The sequence below is a fragment of the Anomaloglossus baeobatrachus genome, chromosome 3 (genome assembly GCF_048569485.1).
Source record: "Anomaloglossus baeobatrachus isolate aAnoBae1 chromosome 3, aAnoBae1.hap1, whole genome shotgun sequence".
Taxonomy (NCBI): domain Eukaryota; kingdom Metazoa; phylum Chordata; class Amphibia; order Anura; family Aromobatidae; genus Anomaloglossus; species Anomaloglossus baeobatrachus.
In genome coordinates, this window is record NC_134355.1 from 382,264,341 (window position 1) to 382,286,433 (window position 22,093).

Consider the following 22,093-nt stretch of genomic DNA (forward strand, 5'->3'; position numbering starts at 1 on the left):
AAATTCTGGGGAAGAAAATAAAGGAACGGAACGTACAGGTTGTTTTCTCATCAATCCTCCCAGTCGATGGCCATGGTGTCAGAAGATGGAATAGGATACTGGATTTGAACAACTGGCTACAACGATGGTGCAGGCAGCAAGGATTTGGATTCTTGGACCATGGAGTGAATTACCTCTACGATGGACTTCTCGCAAGAGATGGGATACACCTCACAAAACCTGGAAAGCACACGTTCGCCAGAAGGCTTTCAACACTCATCAGGAGGGCTTTAAACTAAAATAAGAGGGGATGGGAGAAAAAACAGCAGACAAGAACATGCAGCAGAAGGACAAACTAATCAAGGGCACTAGATGCCGTAAAGAGGACCCAAGACAGGGTACTAAGAAGGAAGCTAAGAAAAGGGGAGCAAAACTTCTTTCCTGCATGCTGACCAATGCAAGAAGCCTGACCAATAAGATGGAAGAACTGGAGCTTGTAATGTATGAGGAAACATACGACATAATAGGAATAACTGAGACATGGTTAGATGACAGTTCTGACTGGGCGGCTAACCTGCAAGGATATGAATTGTTTAGGAGGGATCGTAAAAAAAGGAAAGGGGGTGAAGTCTGTATATATATATAAAGTCCAGTTTAAAGCCCAGACTAAGAGAAGATATCCAAGAGGGAAATGAAGAGGTGGAGTCTCTATGGGTGGAGATACAAGGAGGGAAAACTAATAAAATCCTCATAGGGGTTTGCTATAAGCCACCAAATATAACAGAAACCACTGAAAATGTATTATTGAAACAAATAGACAAAGTAGCAAATCACAATGAGGTGATTATTATGGGGGACTTCAACTACCCCAATATAGACTGGAAAACTGAAACCTGCGTATCTCAGAAAGGAAACCGGCTTCTGACAGTAACTAAGGATAATTAGCTGTCCCAACTTGTGTCGGGCCCAACTAGAGGGACAACCCTTCTGGACTTAATTTTAAGCAACAGGCCAGATAGAATAACAGATATACGAGTGGATGGGCACCTAGGGAATAGTGACCACAATATAATACAATTCCACTTGTCCTTCAGTAAGGTGCCTTGGAGGGGGGTTACAAAAATGCTGAATTTCAGGAAAGCAAAGTTTGATCAGCTTAGAGAAGACCTTCGCCAAATTGATTGGGACAATGTCCTCAAAAATGGGAGCACAGAAAATAAGTGGGAAATTTTTAAATCGGTATTAAACACCCACTGCGAGCGAGCCATACCATACGGAAATAAAAGGGCTAGGAACAGGAGAAAACCAATGTGGCTAAATAAGGATGTAAAAGGGGCAATGGATAATAAGAAAAAGGCATTTAAAAAGCTAAAACAAGAAGGCAGCGAAGAAGCATTAAAAATATATAGAGAAAAAAATAAAATGTGTAAAAAAACAAATACATTTAGCAAAAGTAAAAACTGAGAAACTCATTGCTAAGGAAAGCAAAACAAATCCCAAACTATTCTTTAATTATATAAACAGAAAAAAGATTAAAATTTATGGTGTTGGCCCTTTAAAGAACAATGAGGGTAAAATCATAGAAATCGATGTGGGAAAAGCAAATGTTTTAAATACTTTTTTCTCAACTGTGTTCACACAGGAAAAGCATATGCCAGGGGAAATGCAGAGGGATCATGTAAATGCCCCATTAAGTATGACCTGCCTAACCCAGGAAGAAGTGCAGAACCGACTTAGTTACATTAAAATTTACAAATTACCAGGCCCTGATGGCATTCACCCTCAGGTATCAAGGGAGTTAAGTAATGTGATAGACAGGCCTCTATTCCTTATATTTAAAGACTCTATAGAAACTGGGTCTGTTCCACTGGATTGGCGGCTAGCAAATGTGGTACCAATATTCAAAAAAGGGTGTTAAAAGGAACATGGAAACTATAGGCCGGTAAGCTTAACATCTGTTGTGGGTAAAATGTTTGAAGGTTTTTTAAGGGATACTATTATGGAATGTCTCAATGTTAATAATTGTTTAACTCCATATCAACATGGATTTATGAAGGATCGCTCCTGTCAAACGTACCTGATCAGCTTCTATGAGGATGTAAGCTCTCACATGGACCGAGGAGAATCATTGGATGTCATTTATCTCGACTTCAGTAAAGCATTTGACACTGTCCCACATAAAAGACTGATAAGTAAAATGAGAAAGCTTGGGCTCGGGGAAAATGTGTGTAGATGGGTAGGTAGCTGGCTTAGTGATAGAAAACAAAGAGTGGTTATTAATGGCGCATACTCAGATTGGGCCAGGGTTACTAGTGGGGTGCCACAGGGGTCTGTATTGGGCCCCGTACTATTTAATATATTTATTAATGATCTGGTGGATGGTTTACAGAGTAAGATATCAGTATTTGCAGATGATACAAAACTATGTAAGGTAGTTAACACAAAGGAGGACAGTTTGCAACTACAGATGGATTTGAGTAAATTGGAGAATTGGGCTGAAAAATGGCAAATGAGGTTTAACACAGATAAGTGTAAGGTTATGTACATGGGAAGGAGAAACAAATGCTACGATTACTTACTAATAGAAAACTGCTGGGGAAATCAGACATGGAAAAAGACTTAGGCATATTAGTCAATAAGAAGCTAAATTGGAGTGCCCAGTGTCAGGCAGCAGCCACCAAAGCAAATAGGGTGATGGGATGCATTAGAAGAGGTCTGGGGGCACGAGAAGAAAACATCATTCTCCCTCTGTACAAATCACTCGTCAGACCACACTTGGAGTATTGTGTGCAATTTTGGGCACCGGTGCTCAAGAAAGACATTACTGAACTTGAAAGGGTTCAGAGGCGGGCTACTAAAATAATAAATGGAGTGGGTGCATTACAATACACGGAAAGGTTATCAAAATTAGGTCTATTTACTCTAGAAAAGAGAAGACTTAGGGGAGACCTAATAAATATGTGCAAATATATCAGAGGGCCATATAGAGATCTCTCCCATGATCTGTTTGTACTAAGGACTATGACAAGAACAAGGGGGCATTCTCTTCGATTGGAGGAAAGAAAATTCCTACATCAGCATAGAAGAGGGTTCTTCATGGTAAGAGCAGTGAGGCTCTGGAGCTCTCTTCCTGAGGAAGTGGTGATGGCCAACTCACTGAATGAATTTAAGAGAGGAATGGATGCTTTTCTTGATAGCAAAAGTATAGAAGGTTATAAATAGCATAATCTTACAGGTAGATACAAGATTGACCAAGATTATTAGAGGAATGGGTGGGCTGCAATACCAAGACAGGTTATTAAACTTGGGGTTATTTAGTTTGGAAAAACGAAGGCTTAGGGGGGATCTAATCACAATGTATAAATATATGAGGGGACAGTACAGAGACCTTTCCAAAGATCTCTTTACACCTAGGCCTGCGACTGGAACACAGGAGCATCCGCTAAGTCTTGAGGAAAGAAGGTTTAATCATAATCACAGATGAGGATTTTTTACTGTACGAGCAGTGAGACTATGGAACTCTCTGCCACATGATGTTGTAATGAGTGATTCATTACTAACATTTAAGCAGAGCCTGGATGCCTTTCTTGAAAAATTTAATATTACCAGTTATGTATATTAGATTTCATGACAGGGTGTTGATCCAGGGAACTAGTCTGATTGCCGTATGTGGAGTCAGGAAGGAATTCTTTTCCCCATTGGAGCTTGTTTGACACATTGCTTTTTTTTTGCCTTCCTCTGGATCAACATGCTAGGCTACGGGTTGAACTAGATGGACTTAAAGTCTCCCTTCAACCTTAAAAACTATGACACTATGAAACTATGAATTATTTAATCTGGTGTTAACCCCTTAATGACCAAAGGCAGTAATATTACGTCCTGGCGGTCATAGTGTTACTGCCCGCGGTCTGCTGCCGGCAGCTTGCAGCTATCGGCGCACAGCTCAGCTGATTTATACAGCTGAGATGTGTGCTTGCTAGGTATGAGCAGAATCGTTATCTGCCCGTGCCATTTAACCCCTTAAATGGCGCTGTCAATATGTGACAGTGCCATTATAATGGCATCGGCAGTAAATATTTACTCACCGGCCGATACCGGAAGTCACGTGACGTGATCACGTGACTTCTGGTGGTTGTCATGGTAGCACAGGGTCATGTGATGACTCCTGTAGCTCACATGACTCACTTTCTGTTTCACCCGGCCCAGAGCTGGGTGAGACAGTAAATGAGTATATCTGCTGTTCACAGCTGTGTAGCTGTGATCAGCAGATATGGCAGAACGATCAGATTGCTGATCCATATAGCCCCATAGGGGACCCAGTAAAATAAAAAAAGTAAAAAAAAGTTTTTAAAAATTAAAAAAAATAAAAAAAACCTAAGAGTTCAAATCACCCCCCTTTTGCCCTAATGAAAATTAAAGGGTTAAAAACATAAAAAATATACACACATTTGGTATTGCCGTATTCAGTAATGTCCAATCTATCAAAATATAAAATCAATTAATCTGATCGGTTAACGGCGTAGCGGCAAAAAAAAATCCAATTACGTTTTTTGATTGCGACAAATTTTGCGCTAAATGCAATAACAGGCTATCAAAAAGTAGTATCTGCGCAGAAATGCTACCGTTAAATACGGCAGCTTGAGACGCAAAAAATAAACCATCACTGAGCCATAGATCCCGAAAAATGAGAACGCTATGGGTCACGGAATATGGCGTAACACATGGGCCACTTTTTTCAGACAATCTTCTAATTTTTTTTAACCGCTTAGATAAAAGTAAACCTATATATGTTTGGTGTCTACGAACTCACACCGATCTCAGGCATCACACCCACACATCAGTTTTACCATATACTGAACACAGTGAATAAAATATTTCAAAATCAATAGTGCTATGTACAGCTCGTTCCACAAAAAATGAGACCTCACATGACCATATTGACTGAAAAATAAAAAAGTTACATCTCTCGGAAGAAGAATGGCGAAAACAAAAACGGAAAGCAAAAAATCGGCCAGTCATGAAGAGGTTAAGGAATTTTAAAAGCTATCTATTCATTATTGTAGAAGGTTAGAGAAAAAATATACATTTGGAACAAACTTAACACTATGGCAGCAAGACTTGCTTGGATTGAAATGCGTCTCATACCTTTTTTTGCACACGTGTCTAACTCCCCAGTCTGGTATCCCAAGAATTCTTCAGAAAGAAGTAAGAACTGTGGAAAAAGAAAGCGCAATAGGGTTTTACCCGAGTAATATGGGGTGAACAAGAGCAAATGCACTCACCGAATCGAGTTGTGAAAGTCACAACTACTGTACACGTATGATACTCCAGGTCACGGCAGCAGCAGCCAGGATGGCTGATAACGGAGAGTAGTAGAGTAGGGTTTTTCAAACCGCGCCAGTGACCGCATGATCATCTGTAGGATTAATGTAACTTTTTATTTCATTTACAGGTAAACGCGTTTCTGGAGTCTCTGCTCCCTTCTTCCTTTTTTCCTGCATGTCCTGAAGAAGGGAGCAGAGACTCCAGAAACGCGTTGACCTGTAAATGAAATAAAAAGTTACATTAATCCTACAGATGTTCATGCGGTCATTGGCCCGGTTTGAAAAACCCTACTCTACTACTCTCCGTTAAGAATTCTTCAGAAGCTTTAATGAGTTGTTCAAGGAGTTGGCATGCAGGGGAGGCAGATTAGAATGAAACTGAAACATTTTTGTGTCAAGGAGCAGGTGGAGGACTGTGATTGTGTTTATAAGTGCATTTTTTTATTTTTTTCATTTAAGATTATTAGGTTTTGGGATCTATATAGACCACAAGGCATAATAAGGGACTTTCAATTTGCAAATTATAATTATTATTATTATTATTATTATTTGCTGCAAATCAAATTTCACAGAAAACTTCTCAAGATTTGGCAAATTCAAATTTTGTAAGTTCCGTTCATCCGTTGATCTTGGACAGTATTTCATAGAATAACTAGGTCATCCTTAAGTACATTTTCTTCAAAGTAAGAATAAAAATGAGGCCATGTAATTATTTTAGAGGACTTTACTACTTATTTCCTTAATTACTGTATTTTTCGGATTATAAGACACACTGTCTTTAATGATAACACAGGTCTGCAAGGGTCTGCAATTGGTTGAAAAGATAGAGGTGCTTTTTATAGACTTTCGATCGCTGAACTCGGTAAAAGTCTGAAAAAAATTCCATCATGTATGGTTTTTTCACAAACACTCCATAATCTTTTTCTTGCACCATACTTTGACCCCTTTGAGTAGCCTTTTGTGGATGATTTCAGCTTCATTAGAGTGGTTACAAATTAATGGACACTGTGCTATAATTGGCTGCTGTGGGTAGAGAAATTTTCCTAACCCAGCTTACAGAGTTTGGTGGTGCCCATAGTATCCAATCATAGAATATCTTTCTTTTACCACAGCAGTATAATAAATGAAAGCTGCTCTACAATTCGTTGTTATGGGCAGTAAACACAGATTTTTTTAGTCACAGCTCAAATTAGTGTTATTATGGCCATCCATACCAACCAATCAGAGCACAGCTTTCATTATACCTCAGCAGTATAATAGCTGAAAGTTGCACTGTGATTGGTTCATATGGGGAGCAAAGGCAGATTTTAATTTTTGTTCAGGGATCATAAGAGTTTAGTGGTGTGATTACTACAATTCATTCAGTATTTAGTATTTGTGGTGGATTAAGCTTCTGATTCTAACATGATCAAAATCGCTACAAGGAGATGTCATAAATCACCCAACAACTTTTGCCACGTCTAACAATGTTTTTGAAGAAATAACAAAGGAACTTTACGAATTTCTTTAGAAAAGTGTATTGTGATGGAGTTACTCACTTTGCTTGCTTCTTAGAGGTAATGATAGGACAACTTTCACTTACAAAAAATGTCCTGCAGGTTTATTTACCATCACATATAATCTTTCCACCAACATAACACAAAGCCTCTTCCAGCTTAAAGGAACAAACTTATGGTTTTCAAGTCAGTTTTACTTGCAGTACGCCCACTCAGATTTGAATACACTTCTCACGTATCCCAGTGGAGATATGTCCACTTCCACTCACTGACCCTTGGCAAGTATACACAACCCTCTTCAGAACTACCTAACAGAGGTTTCACAAACCTCCAAACACTGACTCTGGTCAGATGAAGTGAGCCCTTTCTTCCTTTAGAGGATCCCTGGAGAGGCTTCCTAACCTCTAAACACAGTCCTGGTCAGGACACGCGAATCCTCTATTCTCTCAGGTGATTCCTTCCTGGAGACATCACAGTCTCCCCACACTGACCAAGTGATAAACAAACAGTCTCCATTTTAACAGATAATACACACCTACGGGCAGAAGTATATGGATAGCAAGTCTCGCCCATCTCTCCAGCTATCCATAAAGCCTGGCCCTGGTATGCCTTCACAAGACTCATGGTCTACAGACTACCCCCACTGTGATCATCTCCTATGGTTAATGTGGCAGTGAGAGTCTATTGTCTGGTGTGACTTTGGGTTATCAAGAACACTACAGGGGCTACTGTCTGGGTCCTTCAGCATCAAGCTGACAGAAGATTTAGCATTTCTAGATCTTCTGCACATTTATCAGGTGGACCACACTTCTCCTTCTCTGGGCCCTAGCCTGAAAGGGATTGCCACCTCCTACCAACCGGATGAAGCTGTTTGTTGATTTGAAGACTTTCAAGTCTTAACTGTCTTAACTGTTTTACTTGTATGTATGCAAGGCGATATTCTAGAAGAACCCTTACATTTTTTATTTTATCCTTCAACAAATGGAACCATTTCATCTTCACCGGTTATCTGGGCTTCAGTACGATCATCAATTCTCTCTATCCACAATTTCCTGGATGACGTTCCCTGTTCTTCTGATAATTTCTCCAGAAGATTTCTGGGCACCGGTATGAAATCTTCTATGAACTCCAACAAATTACGAACTCTCTTCACTGCTTCCGCAGTCTCTAAATAAATTTGAAATGTTAAGTTGTCCTCTTTGAATTTGATTGATGTGATACCGGAGATTGTTCTAGCTTGCTGAATGTTACTTCCGAGTGTAAGTACTGTGAGCCTTAATAAATCTCTTCTCACTAATATCACTTCCTGAATTGCTGTGGTTTGCTAATATGCTTTAAGTTTCTGGTGGCTTCTTCATTCCTTAACATGATCATCTTCTTCATATGAACATATCGTAGGTGCTTATCACTTAGCATAGCTACCCGCTTCTCTGTGGCTCGATTTGCAGACAATACCACTAAACGATTAGCCTAGCCCCTGGGGCAAGATACCCTTTACACATCCCAACGGCTTTCTTAAATTTTTTCATTCAATGTCTCACTGGCATAGGCCTCCCTTAAAGGGTTATTCCCATCTCCAACATCCTATCCCAATATGTAGTAGGGTAGTATACATAACAACTAAAATAACATTAGCAAATAGCTGCAATTAGAAATGTAGTATAGTTCTCCATGTTGGTTACCTCATGACCAGGGCATTGCAGCTTAGGTATCCATGGTTATGTCCACTCATATAGTGACAGTTAGTTAGTTAATGTACTTAAAGGCCAGGTGGATTCCTTTACCTTCACTGCCATCAGACTGTTCCATGGGTCTTTCAAACCCATCTTCCTTTTTGTTTTCTTTCCAAAGGCTCCATCTCTTGAGTTGCAGACTCTGCAGGCTTAGCCACAGCTTCAGCTTTCTCTTGGGTCTCCACCACATTATGAGGCCATGATCTAAAGCATAGTTCTCAAACACTTAGTCCGCGGGCAGCATGCGACCCCACAGGCTGCTCGTGCGGCCCCCAGGCCCGTGCCCCTGTTGACTATCGCGGCCGGTGAAGGGGCCGCAGTCACTGTCTCCCCTTTATGTCAGATGAATGTTTTGCCGGTGCTGCGCTCTTAGAGTCAAGCGCTCTGTGCACAACTATTCCTCCAATGGAAACTGCCTGACCTCAGCTGCTTACCTCTGATTGGCAGATGGCTATGGCTGCGTTGGAAATGTTGTGCACACAGAGTTTAACTCAATCAACTTAACTTAAAACAATCATATGACATAAATCGCTGACAGGGGCTGCGGCCCTTGCACCTACCGCGATAGTCAACGGGGGCACGGGCCTGCAGACAGCAAGAAACCGAGATGAGGCAGCCGAGGGAACGTGGGAAAGGTGAGAAGAATGGTGTGGGGTTTTTTTTGCATGTGTATTTAAAGGACGACACATTAAAACCCCTTAGCGACCTATGACGTACTGGGTACGTCATGGCTCCCTGGTACTTAAGGACCCATGACATACCCAGTAAGTCATGGCGAAATCGCGGCCCCGGAGCCCCGGTGGCTGTGATCGCTTTGCAAATACCTTAGTTTAGGTTGGAGGGGACCTCTGCCTGACCTCAGGAGGGGTGGTGTCTCCTCCCCGGACCTATGGAGGCTGTGATTGGCTGACAAACGCCACTCAGCCAATCACAGCCACTGTAATGTTGCAGCCATTGAAAATGGCTGAAACATTGAAATCCAGCCATGATCAGTGCAGCTATAGCACTGATCATTGGCTGGAGATGGGTGACCTCTGTTTCACCCACCCCCAGCTCTGATTTAAGAGACCGGCCTTGTGACCAATCTCTCCAATCACTGTGGATCTGGAGCCGGAGACCGCTCCCCTCAGATTCACTGCGGCGTCTGTGGAAGCTGAGGGGAGCGATCGGTAAGTTATAGTGCCATTGCCCTCTTTCAGACGCTGCCACTGACCCCCCATTACTACAGGATGGGCATATTACTATAGGATAGGGAAAAGGTGGGCACATTACTATGGGATTGGGATAAGTCTGGGGACATTACTATAGGGTTGGGACATTAGGATGGGGACATTACAAGGATGAACACAATACTATTGGATGGGGACATTACTATAGATTGGGGACAAGGCTGGGGATATTACTAAAGGATGGGGCAAGGTGGGCACATTACTAAAGGATGGGGACAAGGTTGGCACATTACTATACGATGGGCACATTACTATAAAATGGGGACATTACTATAGGATGAAACAGTACTATAGGATGGGGACAGTACTATAGGATAGGGACATTGCTACAAGGGGACAAAGATGGGGGACATTACTATAAGATGGGGACAAGAATGGACACATTACTACAGGATGGGCACTTTACTATAGGTTGGGGACATTACTATAGGATGGGGACAAGGATGAACACATTACTACAGGATCAGCACATTACAATAAGATGGGGACAAGGCTGGGGACATTACTACCAGATGGGGACAAGGATGGGGAACATTACTATAGGATGGGGACAAGGATTGGCACATTACTATAGGATGGGGACAAGGATCAGCACATTACTATAGGATGGGGACTAGAATGGGGCCCAATACTACAAGGGGACAAGGATGGGCACATTACAACAAGATGGGGAACATTACTAAAAGATGTTGGTCAAAATTTCTATATAGTGCTAATTGTAAGACTATTAGTTACAAGAAAGGAATAAAATGTAAAAAAAATCAAAATAAGGCATGACATTTTTTTTTACCATTACATTTTTATTTTTTTTAGATTTAAACAAAGAATGTGCACATTTTTTATAATAAACAAGTGAAAAATGTTCAAAATCAGTGATCCAAAGGTGTGTAAAAAAGATATGACACCAATAAAAATGCCACTTTGTCCTGCATAGAATGCGGCCCCCCAAATTATTTTTTTTCCTCTGTGCAGCCCACACACCTAGACAAGTTTGAGATCCCTGATCTAAAGGGAAGTAATTTTACTTACTTACACCCCGGTTTTTATTATACTTTTTTATGTGTTATTTGGTTCCATACATGCTTATGATGATCTTTAAATAATGTCCAGCGCCTAATCATCAGTCCATGGTAGTCTATTGGACATAAAATTATTTTGTATTTACTGGGGTGATGCATATTACATTATTATACTCGTATATTGCATTTTCTTATCACAGTAGATGAATTTGGTGCTTTTGGTACTATTGGATTTATCGGAGCAGAGACTTTGCTCAGAGGACACTTTAGGGACAGACGACGTTCAGCTGTGGTGCCAGTACAAATTAGAGCATCATACCCTCTATTGTTAAGTAGAGTTTACAATAGGGATATTATGGGTACTGTGAGATAGCGGGGCCATTGATATGTGACGGACGGTACGTATCTCCCAGAATGCGTATAGAAACATATTAGAGCCCTACATAGTGGTCAGTCCAGTAACCTCCAGGCCGGGTTATGCAGGTGGCTCATGTCCACAGTTCTCATTTAAAAGCTCTTTGTAAAGGCCTGGGTGTGGCAGAGCCTGTGGTGTAAGCTGCAGAGCAGGAAACTGAAGAGAGTTCAGGCCTGTGTGGAACTATAACACAGGTCTGTGGACCCCCGGGAATAGCCAAACGGAGTATAATAAGACCGTCTCCTACGGCAAGCAGTGCCTGTGTGACGGGGAACCGTATGGACTGTGAGTAACCCGGCTGTGTTCCGGATGACTTTTCCTGTACAGCAAGGACAATAAAACTGTTTGGATCAGACTGTTTTGGGTCACTGCCTCATTGTCGTCCTGGGGGACCCCCACCCCGCTACAGTACTTTTAGGTTTAATTGCTGCAGCATATTTTCCTTATTTGGTAAAATCCCTTTTGTAAAAAAAAAAATTCCTCCCCTATCTGTCTGGTGTACCATTATATGAGGGGATCTGATTGTCTTGGACTACACATGTTTTTAATGCATATCTATTAAAGGTAATGTTTTGTTGGGATTTTTTTCTTCTTAACTAGTCTCCACCGCAATACCTTCAACTTCCGCTTTACCTCTCTATAGTGTCGCCTTCAGTTTTCTTTTGGGTCTCTGCAGCACCATCTTGAGTCTTCTCTTGGATCTCTGCAGTATCACTTTCTGCCTTCTCTTGGATCTCAGCAGCATTACCTTCAATATTCTAAGACATTTCATGGTGTTCTGCCACGATGTCAACCATCTGTTCTCTTTTCCTTCAAGAGATTTGGCGCTGTTTCCTCTTTCAGCCACTCCAGAAGTGGGTATATCACTGGTCTGCTCTGTTTGATCTTCATGGATTTTCTCTCCACCAATGCTCTCCAGGATTTTATCTCCCCAGCATTCTCATGGATTTCTTCTCTTATAGCGCTTTCAAGGATTTCATCTCCTACAGTGCTCCCCAGGATTTCATCTCCTACAACGCTTCCCAGGATTTCATCTCCTATAACACTCTCAGAGGACACCAACACTGCTTTCTTGGTCAGCTCTTTTTACTTGACTTCACTATGTTGAATTCCATAGTTACAATATGTCTTCTCATAAAAAGTAAAAAGATATAGTGAGTCTAGCACTACCAACAAAAGCCTAACCTAGTTCCACTAATTACACTATTCCGAACACCTATCGCTGGTTTACTGGTGGTGCTTAGCTCGTAAAGAAAAGAACTTCATAAATATCTAACATGAAAGAAAAGAATTGTGTGGCACTCACCGGAAATAAAATTGATTCTTTATTCCATCCAAAAATCCAGAATAATATAGGAAGGGGTGCGGGAAACGACTGGATGATGGTGGCCGTTTCGCTGGTGTACTTGCACTTTAAAAGGTCCTGGTGTATTACTGCTTACTTTTGTACAGACATTTCCATATAACATTACTTCAAAAACAATTCATATACAGAAGATAATTCTATTACAAACACATTTACAAAACAGCATTCAGGACTTTAAATACCCGTAGAAGCGCAGCAGCGCAAAACGTCCATCGTCCTCCGGAGTGCCAGCATCTGGTCTCGGACCAGCTCACCTTTTATGCATATATAAGATAGCAAGGACTTTTATACATCAGTGTGTGCCACGATTCTACCTTCTCTTATAAAGAGAGCAGATGTCCTATGTACTAGTTTCAAGAATAAATGAGCAGTATGAGAAACGTTTATTAAAGTCCATGAAACAAGGGCAGCAGTTAAACTTGCATTTCGTGCTCAGTATATAAAGTATTGTTTTATTTTCCTTTTCAATACCAAGTTATTCATATCTTGCATTCCTTTGAATTTATTTGCCACATTCACAGATGGACTTTCAGTGGTTACCGTGGGCAGTTTCATTTTGCTAGTCTACGTTCGCAAGCAAACACAATAAACTGATAATTACAGCAATATGCCAGTGTATTTCCCTTCCATGAAGAAAATTTTCATTTTTAATTGCTATTACAGCAGCATTTACAATTTTAATTTTTTACTATGCTCGGGTCTGAACTACAATTTGTAAAAGTTTTTTGGAAGTTACTAAAATACAAAAATTCTTTGTTTTCAGGAAATTTAAGTTTAAAACTAATTGATAGAATATGGGAAAACATGGCTCTACTTATAACAGCTGCTAGACAAAGCCTATTATTTTCACGAGCGCTTATCATCACCTCCTGTGCACTATTTTTGTCATGTTTCCAAACTTCTAATAATGTTTAGATGCAGCATATGCTTTTTTTACTGTCAAGTGGAGACATCGAGAAACATGTTTTGCTTGTTTACTTATATATTTGTTTTGTGTGGTCTATAATTAGAAGTCTACTGAGTGCAGAAAACATTGCTAAGTAAAGAGAAACAACATTAACACATTTTTTGTTATTATTATTATTATTATTGATGATATATAAGATCAGCTAATTTGTAGTGTATGTGTGTGTCTGTGTGTGTGTGTGTGTGTGTGTGTGTGTATATGTATGTGTGTGTATATAATGTATATATATATCCATGTACACCCTTTCGCACCAGATTTCTCAGAAAACCTTTCAGAATCAACACTTTCTGAGGGATTACATACTACCAAACACTCCATGAAATGTGGGCAATTTACTTCAAACAAGATTTGTTAGTTTGCTTACCCCCAAAAATAATTTTCCTAATAAATTTATTTATATTTTACTAAAAAGGTTACCAGTAGACAATTGACGGTAAAAAAAACCCTTCTCATTTCATGCTGTCAGCAATGGCACCACATAAGAGAGAAATGTCACAAGACCTGAAAAAAAATATTTTTATATACTGTACAAGAAAGGTGAAGGCTACAAGAAGATCAGTGTCATGGCTCAACTCCAGGGCTCGATCCAGTGACCTCTGGTTGAGTTGTAGTTTTCCTTCTCTATATGACTGTTAGAGCCGTGGACTCTATTCCTCTCAGGTAGCAACGTAGATTGGATCGTCAGCCTAATCTGAGTGGAGACGCTTGAACAAATCAAGACAGACTAGTCTATGATTCTCCAAAGTCATACACACTGCTTTATTACAAGAAACAAGAGGTTTATATACCCCTTGGACATTGATTACATAATGTGAGATAAAATTACTCAATCATGAATTTTAGGTGTTTACCACATGTCATATGTCAAGGTTAATCTTTGTTACACTACTGGGAAATAACAAAGATTCTGCCAAAAATCATGTTCCCAGGAAATATTATGTCCTATTATGTCAGGAAGGGAGTTTGGGAGTATCAGATCCCTAGGAATTAATAGCATTGGGCCAAAGAATGGATAGCATTGGCCAAAAAGGATATAAAAGGTTTCAAGGGATATGATATGAGTGCCAAATCATTTAACAATAAGACATATTTTGGGAAAGAGACAACATATTCTGAGAAAAATACATATCTGTAAGAGAACATATTCTAGGAAAGAGACATGTTATTTGTAGCAGATGTTGTTTTTGTAAAAGTTTCTCAATAGAACATAATGATATCATATACTGTTGTGTAAGAGCTGACAAAATGGTGAACAAGACAAAATGGCTTCTCTAACATGACCACAGTATGTTTCGTTTCTGTCCTATTGCTGATAGTTATCTTGTTTTTCATTTCCTTTTCTTTCCTTTTTTATTTCTATTCAGCTGTTTTCATTTTCTCTCTTTGTTTGCCCTATCACATCTTGGGATCGGCTATTTATACTCACTATGTACATTCCCTCATTGCTGGTTATAGTCCTGGATAGTTGGATGTTTGGAGTCCCAGCTTTTTAGTTAAGGATTTTATTGCTGCATTATCTTTAGTGCTTTACCCCGTGGTTTGTTTGTGAGTTTCCCTTCCCAGCATTCTTCCTATTCTATTATATTTGAGATTTGAGGGGTGTCCACGTATTTCATAAGTCTTTTGTATTTCTTTCGTTATCCTCCATCTTTCCTGTATGACTGTGTAAACAAGTTATTTGCCCTGTATCTCACCCTCTGCTTGTGTGCACTCCCTTTTTGGGTATTGTTTTTTATGTTAAACTTTGTTTATAATTGAGGGTGCAGTTAAAGACACTCAGAGCCAGCTAAAGTTGAGTGGGAGTGCCATTGTGTAATTTTAGGGTACCAACTCCTGTGGTGAGGCAGGGGCAAAACAGGGACAGAGTAAGGGCTTCTCATAGTCTGAATAGGGACCTGTTGATTGCAGGTTTAACATATCTCCTAGTTTGTTTATCCCTGTGTGAGTGGAAGGGCTCAGCCGTAATAATCAGCCAATCTTTACTTATCAGTCAGAATACTGTAGCAGAAGTGATACAAAAAATTAACAAAGATGTAAATACAATCATCACACTGAGACTTTCAGGTGAACCATGTAACCATGTTTACATTTTGTCATGCGGTGCTCGGTTACATGCTCACAGGGTGCCACTACGGTGTTGGACTTTATTCACATGGTAGCATCTGATCGGCAACCTGGGGCCTTTTAGTTGCTCACCCTGAGCTGGGATTCAGCTGATTAATTTCCAGTAGCCCCCAACCCTGCAGAACTTAATTCTTGTGGATTCAAGTGCAGCTCCTAGGAGCAGGTTACTAATTACCACCCATATCTGTCGCTTTCCTATTAGAAGTATTGGAGCCTGTGGTTCTGAGCTGATAATAGCTTCAGCAGAGCTCAAGCGATTCCGGTCTTAGTGGTGATCCAGTCTTTGGTGACCTGTAGTTGATATTTTGAGTGGGGTGGAAGTTCCCTGCGTTTACTTCCTTCCTTTTTTATTTTTTTCCCCAGTACATGTATAGTCTCTCCTTTGTGTTTGAGTGCAGTGTGTGCGAGTTTTTATTCTCCCTTGTCTGTGTCATTTCTGTGGGATTTTGTTATTGTGTTTCCAGACCTCCCCAATAGTGGAGAAGGGGGAGTGAGATCAGGACTCGGACAGGAATCAGAGTAATGCTGGGGGCTTAGACCTCGGTACCATAGAGCATACCTTTGAGACAAGAGTCACAAAAGTGTCCCAAGTCTGAGGGCCAGCTTAGAAGCCCCTGGTCTGTGATTTTTTACCCATGATATTTACGGCCAAACCTATGACACCCATGGACTTTGTAACCAGCCTAGCGAAACAAATACAGTCATTAACACTCCAGGTAGTGGAGCTGAGGGGGGCGGTTTAGCTGCAATCCCAATCTCCCCATACAGTACAAACAGGATTGGGGGCCAGTGCTCCAGAGCCCAAACTGCCTTTTCTGGAGTGGTTTGAGGGGGATCGCAGTCAGTTTGTCTCCTTTGAATAGACATGTGAGTTGTACTTGTGACTGTGTCCTCTCTTTTCTGGGAATGATACTCAGTGGGTTGGGATAGTTGTTTCCCTGCTAAGCAGTGATCCACAGTCATGGGCCTTTTCACTTCCTCAGTGGACTTCTTTTTTCAGCACTCGGTCTCATCTATGACCACCACGATAAGGTGTCATTAGCGGAGTCCAAGATCAGTTCCCTTAAACAGGGGAATCTACTAGTGGAGGATTAATGTGCCAAATTCCGGCTCCAGTCGCTAGTCACCCAGTGGAACAACCCAGCTCTCAAGAACCAGTTTTCCAGGGTGTTTCAGAGAGGGTTAAGGAGGCCTTGGTCATAAATGAGATGCCTCCTTCTCTGGAGGCTGCGATGGTGTTAGTAATCTGGATAAATTGCCAGTTCCATCAGAGGTCCCATGAGATTATGTCTATCTGGGAGGGGGCAGCATTTCCAGTGACTCCATCTTAGACCACTGGCAAGCCCTTGCAGCTCGGTGGGATGACTCAGGCGAAGGGGGAGCACCTTTCTTATAAATCTGGTGGGGCATGTTTTTTCTATGGCAAAAAGGGGCACTTCATTAATGCGTGTCCTCTTGTACCTAAGAAGGGCCAGCTGTCGGAAAACTGCTAGGATCAGGTGGATTAGAGGATTCCTGCCTGAGCCTACGCATCTCCTCCATGATGGCTACCCAGTGTTTTTTACCTGCCAGAGTAAATATACGGGGCCAAGAAGTCATCATTATGGTATTTTTTGATAGTGAGGCTGGGGAAAATATCATTGATGATCACTTTTCCCACTCTTCTGTGCTAAGGGTAGACAAGTTACCCAATCCTATATGGAGTGTGGGCATTGACTCATCTTTTCAGTCTCAGGGGTCCTTCATAAAGTGTGTGCATGATTTGGAATGCCTCATTGCAATCCTCCACACCGAGCAGGTCACCTGTCAGGTGCTCAAGGAACTACCTGCACCAGTTGTACCAGGTTTCCAATGGCTCACTTTACACAATCCTGTAGTTGACTGGAAGATTCAGCATATCGTACAGTGGAGCCCATACTGTAAGGCTCACTGTTTGGGAACCCGTGTTTCTGTTGTTAACCCCAGTATTTCTGAATCTTTGTCTGAGTACAAGGATGTGTTTTCTGAAAAGGGTTGTCAGGAGTTGCCGCCACATAGACTTTATGACCACATGATAAGCTAAAACTAGGGGTCAGCTTCCTCAAATGCAGACTGCACAATTTGTCCGGTCCTTGAGACTTGCTCTCAATTCGGACCTTGATCACAACATTGCTCCTGGATAATGTTCTCAATTTTTTTGTGAATTATGTTCCTATTTCTCTTGCCCTATCTTCCGACTTTCAACAATCTTCAGTCTGATAGCTTTTCCATTGATGACCTTTGGTGAACCTTCTCACCTAATTTAAGTTCTTTGGCACAGTACACCCACCGTGGACTATCAGTGGCTATTCTGGGGACAGCTACCTAGGAATCTACATATGAAAGTCTATATCTTCTTGTGAGAGTTAAGAGCTCAATGATTTTTTTTACAAATAGCACCCCAGTCAAATCACTAAACAAATTGTAGCTTAGTGGCTATAACTCTTAGTGAGAAATATAGCTGCTACAATACTCACATCTATAATTTATTCATAGCAATAACCTTCAGCATTTTTTCATTACAGTGCCTTTTTTGAGTTTGGACTAGATAGGTGGACATGTAAAAATGAGTTTACGGCATTTGTAGCCTAAAACCTTTGTTAGGTAACTACTACTACATTGAGTATTGGGTAAGACCTTCTTTTTTTTTATGATTGTAGCAACATATTCCAAGTTATTAGTTTCACGCGTCCATGCTTTTATTATTATTACTGATCAGTGAAAATTGATAGACCATATATTTTGAGTGAGTGAAATATCCTTTAAATAAAAAAGACAAAAAATTATAATTTGTCATATTAACTTTTTTACTACAGTACATGAGAAGATATATTTCTTGAAACAAGAAAATACAAAACATATGCATCTAAAAGGAAAATATCATATAAAATGACTATAATATAGTAAAATAAAACTTTACAATATCCTTAAGGAAAATACTGCCTTAAGAATCAGTTATGGAAGCTATAGTAGACTAAATTTAATATAGAGAGTTTGCGTGGAAGAGATAGGCTAATTGTACTTTCATGGTTTATGTCCTTCTGCTTATCAGTACAGGCAAAGGTGCTCAGAAAACGCAATGGACTCCAGGGGGCTCAAGGATATCAAAAACCTTAGATAAACAGCTTTCAATTATAAAAAGAAAAACTAAATAAGAAAATAAATACAATTAAACAGATATATTTCAAAGGATTTCTCAGGTTCTTTATAAATCTTAGTTGAAAAGAAATTAAAAATTGAACATTAGCTAAGTTTGTAAGACAAGAAATAACTTTTAACCCCTCTGACTGGGATCATTCCTTTAATCACTAGTGACCATTTTTCTCCTTTTTGGTTTCAACATATAAAAACAAACATGAAAACAACTTTGCTTTCCCTCTGGGATCTATTAAACAGATAAAAAAGGCAACATCCTTTTTTTTTGTCTTTTCTAATAATTTATTGATATATGCCGAATGAATTGTTTAATTACTCTGCTGTCAGCATAAATATATAACCGGCCACCGCACTAATAGCATCAACACAATTATTATTACTGTGTAGGCAGCGCTCTTATTTAATTAAATCCAAAGATCTTTAGCCTGCAGTAGCCGTATCTAGAAATCATTGCACTTAATTAACAAAGCATAAAAAGAGTTTATCAAACCTTAAAAAGAATCTACGTCTCTATTTCATTAAAGGAGAAACTGTGCAATAAAACTGTCTAAGGCCCCCTTCACATGTCAGTGATTCTGGTACGTACAGTATGTTACTGTTTTTACTACGTACCAGAATCACGGACATATGCAGACCCATTATAATCAATGGGTCTGAGCACACATCAGTGATTTTTCACTGACCGTGATTCCGTGTGGCGCACACACGTGTCCATGTGCTCCACACGGAGATAAGTCCATTTTTATCTGGCACCACTGATGTAACACGTACCAGAAAAAACACATACGTTTGAAATAAAGTGATTTTTATACTCACCTGTCTCCAGCGATGCTGTCCCCGGCCACTGCTGTCTCCTGCTTCGAGGCCGGCTAACTATGCATGAATATTCATAGCACTGCAACCCAGAAGTAACAGTGTGCCGCCCTGGCAAAACCAGGGTGTCACAAAGGTCTGCAGATATCTTTATCCAATCCACAACTCCCAACTGGGCCCCGGGACTACACCTCCTCTACCCGTGGAGGGGATTCCACCTTTCTGCCCCACACCACAAGTCCAGGGCACGGTCCCCAGAGGCAGCGGCGGTGCCCCCATCTCATCACCGCAACCCACGGGTGACATCACGGACAATTCCCCTGTACATAATCCCCTTTTTGCTGTGGAGCCTGGGATCACAAACCGGGTCACGCCACCGTACACCTACAAAAGTAACCCCTTGGCCCGGATTTGAGTACCCCTTATCCCTGGGCAACACAAATTGGCGTCATGAACAGGATCGAACCAGTCCACTTACCAGTGGAAGTGCGCCTTGAAATCCCAGTCAGCGGCGTCCCGCTGAATAATCTGAAGATCCGCCATCTTGGGTGCGAAAAATTCCCGCCTTCACCATCTTCCCCAAGAGAAATTGCGCAAAGGTGAAGCCCCGCCCCTGGGAACAGAGCGGCGCTGCAGAAAGAAAGCGGAGTGCCCCGAAAAGAGCAAGGGGGGGCGGGTGAAGATTGCCTGTCATGTAACCAGGACTGTAAAGGCAGGGACGCCAGGATTTTGCTTAATCCCGTTCCTCTCACCCGGCTCCGGCAATCCGCCCTGCCGCAATGGTGATGATGTCGGCTCCGGCAGTCCGCCCGGCCGCAACGGTGATGATGTAGGCTCCGGCAGTCCGCCCGGCCGCAACGGAGGCCGCACCCAATTTGAAGTCTGCCCCAGATGCAGCGCCAGCCGCTCCCAGGTACCCCGTTCTGGCTATGGAGCAGCCGGAGTGCACCTGCAGAGAGGAGGAGCAGGCCAGTGAGAAATGGAGCCCTCGGCAGTTAGCGAGGCCGGTTGTAGCCGGCGCCGAGGGCACCCGAGTGTTCCTGGCTCTTACACAGGAGGCAGAGCACGGGACCCGTGCCCCGTACTGGGAGCGGCGGCGGCAGCAGCAGCGGTAGCGGAACATGGATGGCTAACCGCAAGTTGACAGTTAAAAGTTAAATGTTTTAAAGTTTAAAGGACCCACTCCTGCAGTAACCCTCGACCTTTGTTGAACGTCCCAATGTTCCCGGGAGACGCCATCCTGAATACGGGGTGGAAGGAAGAGGACCTTGCCCGACTTGTTGAACGTCGCTGGGGCCGGAACCCCAGTGGGCGCCATCAGGGGTCGGAGCCCCTGGTGGAGGACGGTAAGGAGTTAATGGAGTGAGGACAGATTCCGGTTAACCATACCCACACTGCAGGCAGTGGAAGACGGGGTCTTTATGGACAGTGTCACCATGAGTGAAGTGGCATTGGGGACCTGTGCTGCCCTGTTGTGGACTGAGGGAAAGTGGCTGGAGGAGGCTGCGTCAGCAGCAGAGTTAACGCTTTACTGTTTGAGCAAACGTACCTCCCGATGTGGGAAGATGCATGTTTGTAATGTTTAACGTTTCTTTTTTTCCGTTTAATAAATGCATGTAGCTGGACAGCCCGCGGACGGTCTGTATATTTACAAGGGGGAGTGTGCCGCCCTGGCAAAACCAGGGTGTCACAGAGGTCTGCATACATCTTTATGGTGCAGAGCTGACTCTCCCTTGGGGAGTTTCCCACACCAATACACACCAACCAATCAGGCCCCACTCGCCCCCTTCTCAGGAAAACGGCAGGGGGAGAGATGAGCTTGGAGAGAGCAGAGTTTAGTTTCAGTCAGTCTGCAGGAGGAGAGAAGTCTGGACGCAGCTCCGGTGGGAGCTAGGGAAAGTGGCAGTGAGGGCCTCAAGAATAGGCCAGCCGCTTGTGGGGACCCGAAGTGGACTGCGAGAGGGTAGTGGCCCCCCCGGTGCCAGCTGTCGGGACCCTGTCTGGACCTGTGCACGGAGCAGACACAGACACAAACCTCAGGCAGGAAAACAACACCTGAATTACACACACGGGTGTGGGACCCGTCCTCACAGCAGCCGTGGGCATCAGTTACCAGCAACTTGGTTAATTCTTGGACTCGTGTCAGTTATTGCCTTAAACTGTGAGTACTCCTGCACCACCCGGTCCAGGCCATGGACTGCACCCGTCACTCCCCAGCTACCAGAAATTTGGTTTACAAAAGACTCTGAGCAGGGGCGTACATAGAAATCATGGGGCCCCATAGCAAAAGTCTGAATGGGGCCCCCCCCACCGATAAAAAAAAACCAAACAAACAAAAAAACAAACAAAATATTATCATAATAATCATTATACATGTTACTGGGGGCCAGCATGCATTACTGGGGGCGGCTTATAATAAGAAATAACACATACTACTACATAGTGTTACTGAAC

General features: G+C 42.0%; 1 long non-coding RNA gene across 1 annotated transcript in view; it reads right to left on the reverse strand.

Annotated features, from left to right (window-relative positions):
* LOC142295322 (uncharacterized) overlaps nucleotides 1–22,093 on the reverse strand; it is a 158,812-nt gene that overhangs the window by 15,190 nt on the left and 121,529 nt on the right. Inside the window, exon 2 of the long non-coding RNA XR_012751419.1 lies at nucleotides 5,125–5,191. This is a non-coding gene — a long non-coding RNA (uncharacterized LOC142295322). The remainder of the gene's footprint in view (nucleotides 1–5,124; nucleotides 5,192–22,093) is intronic.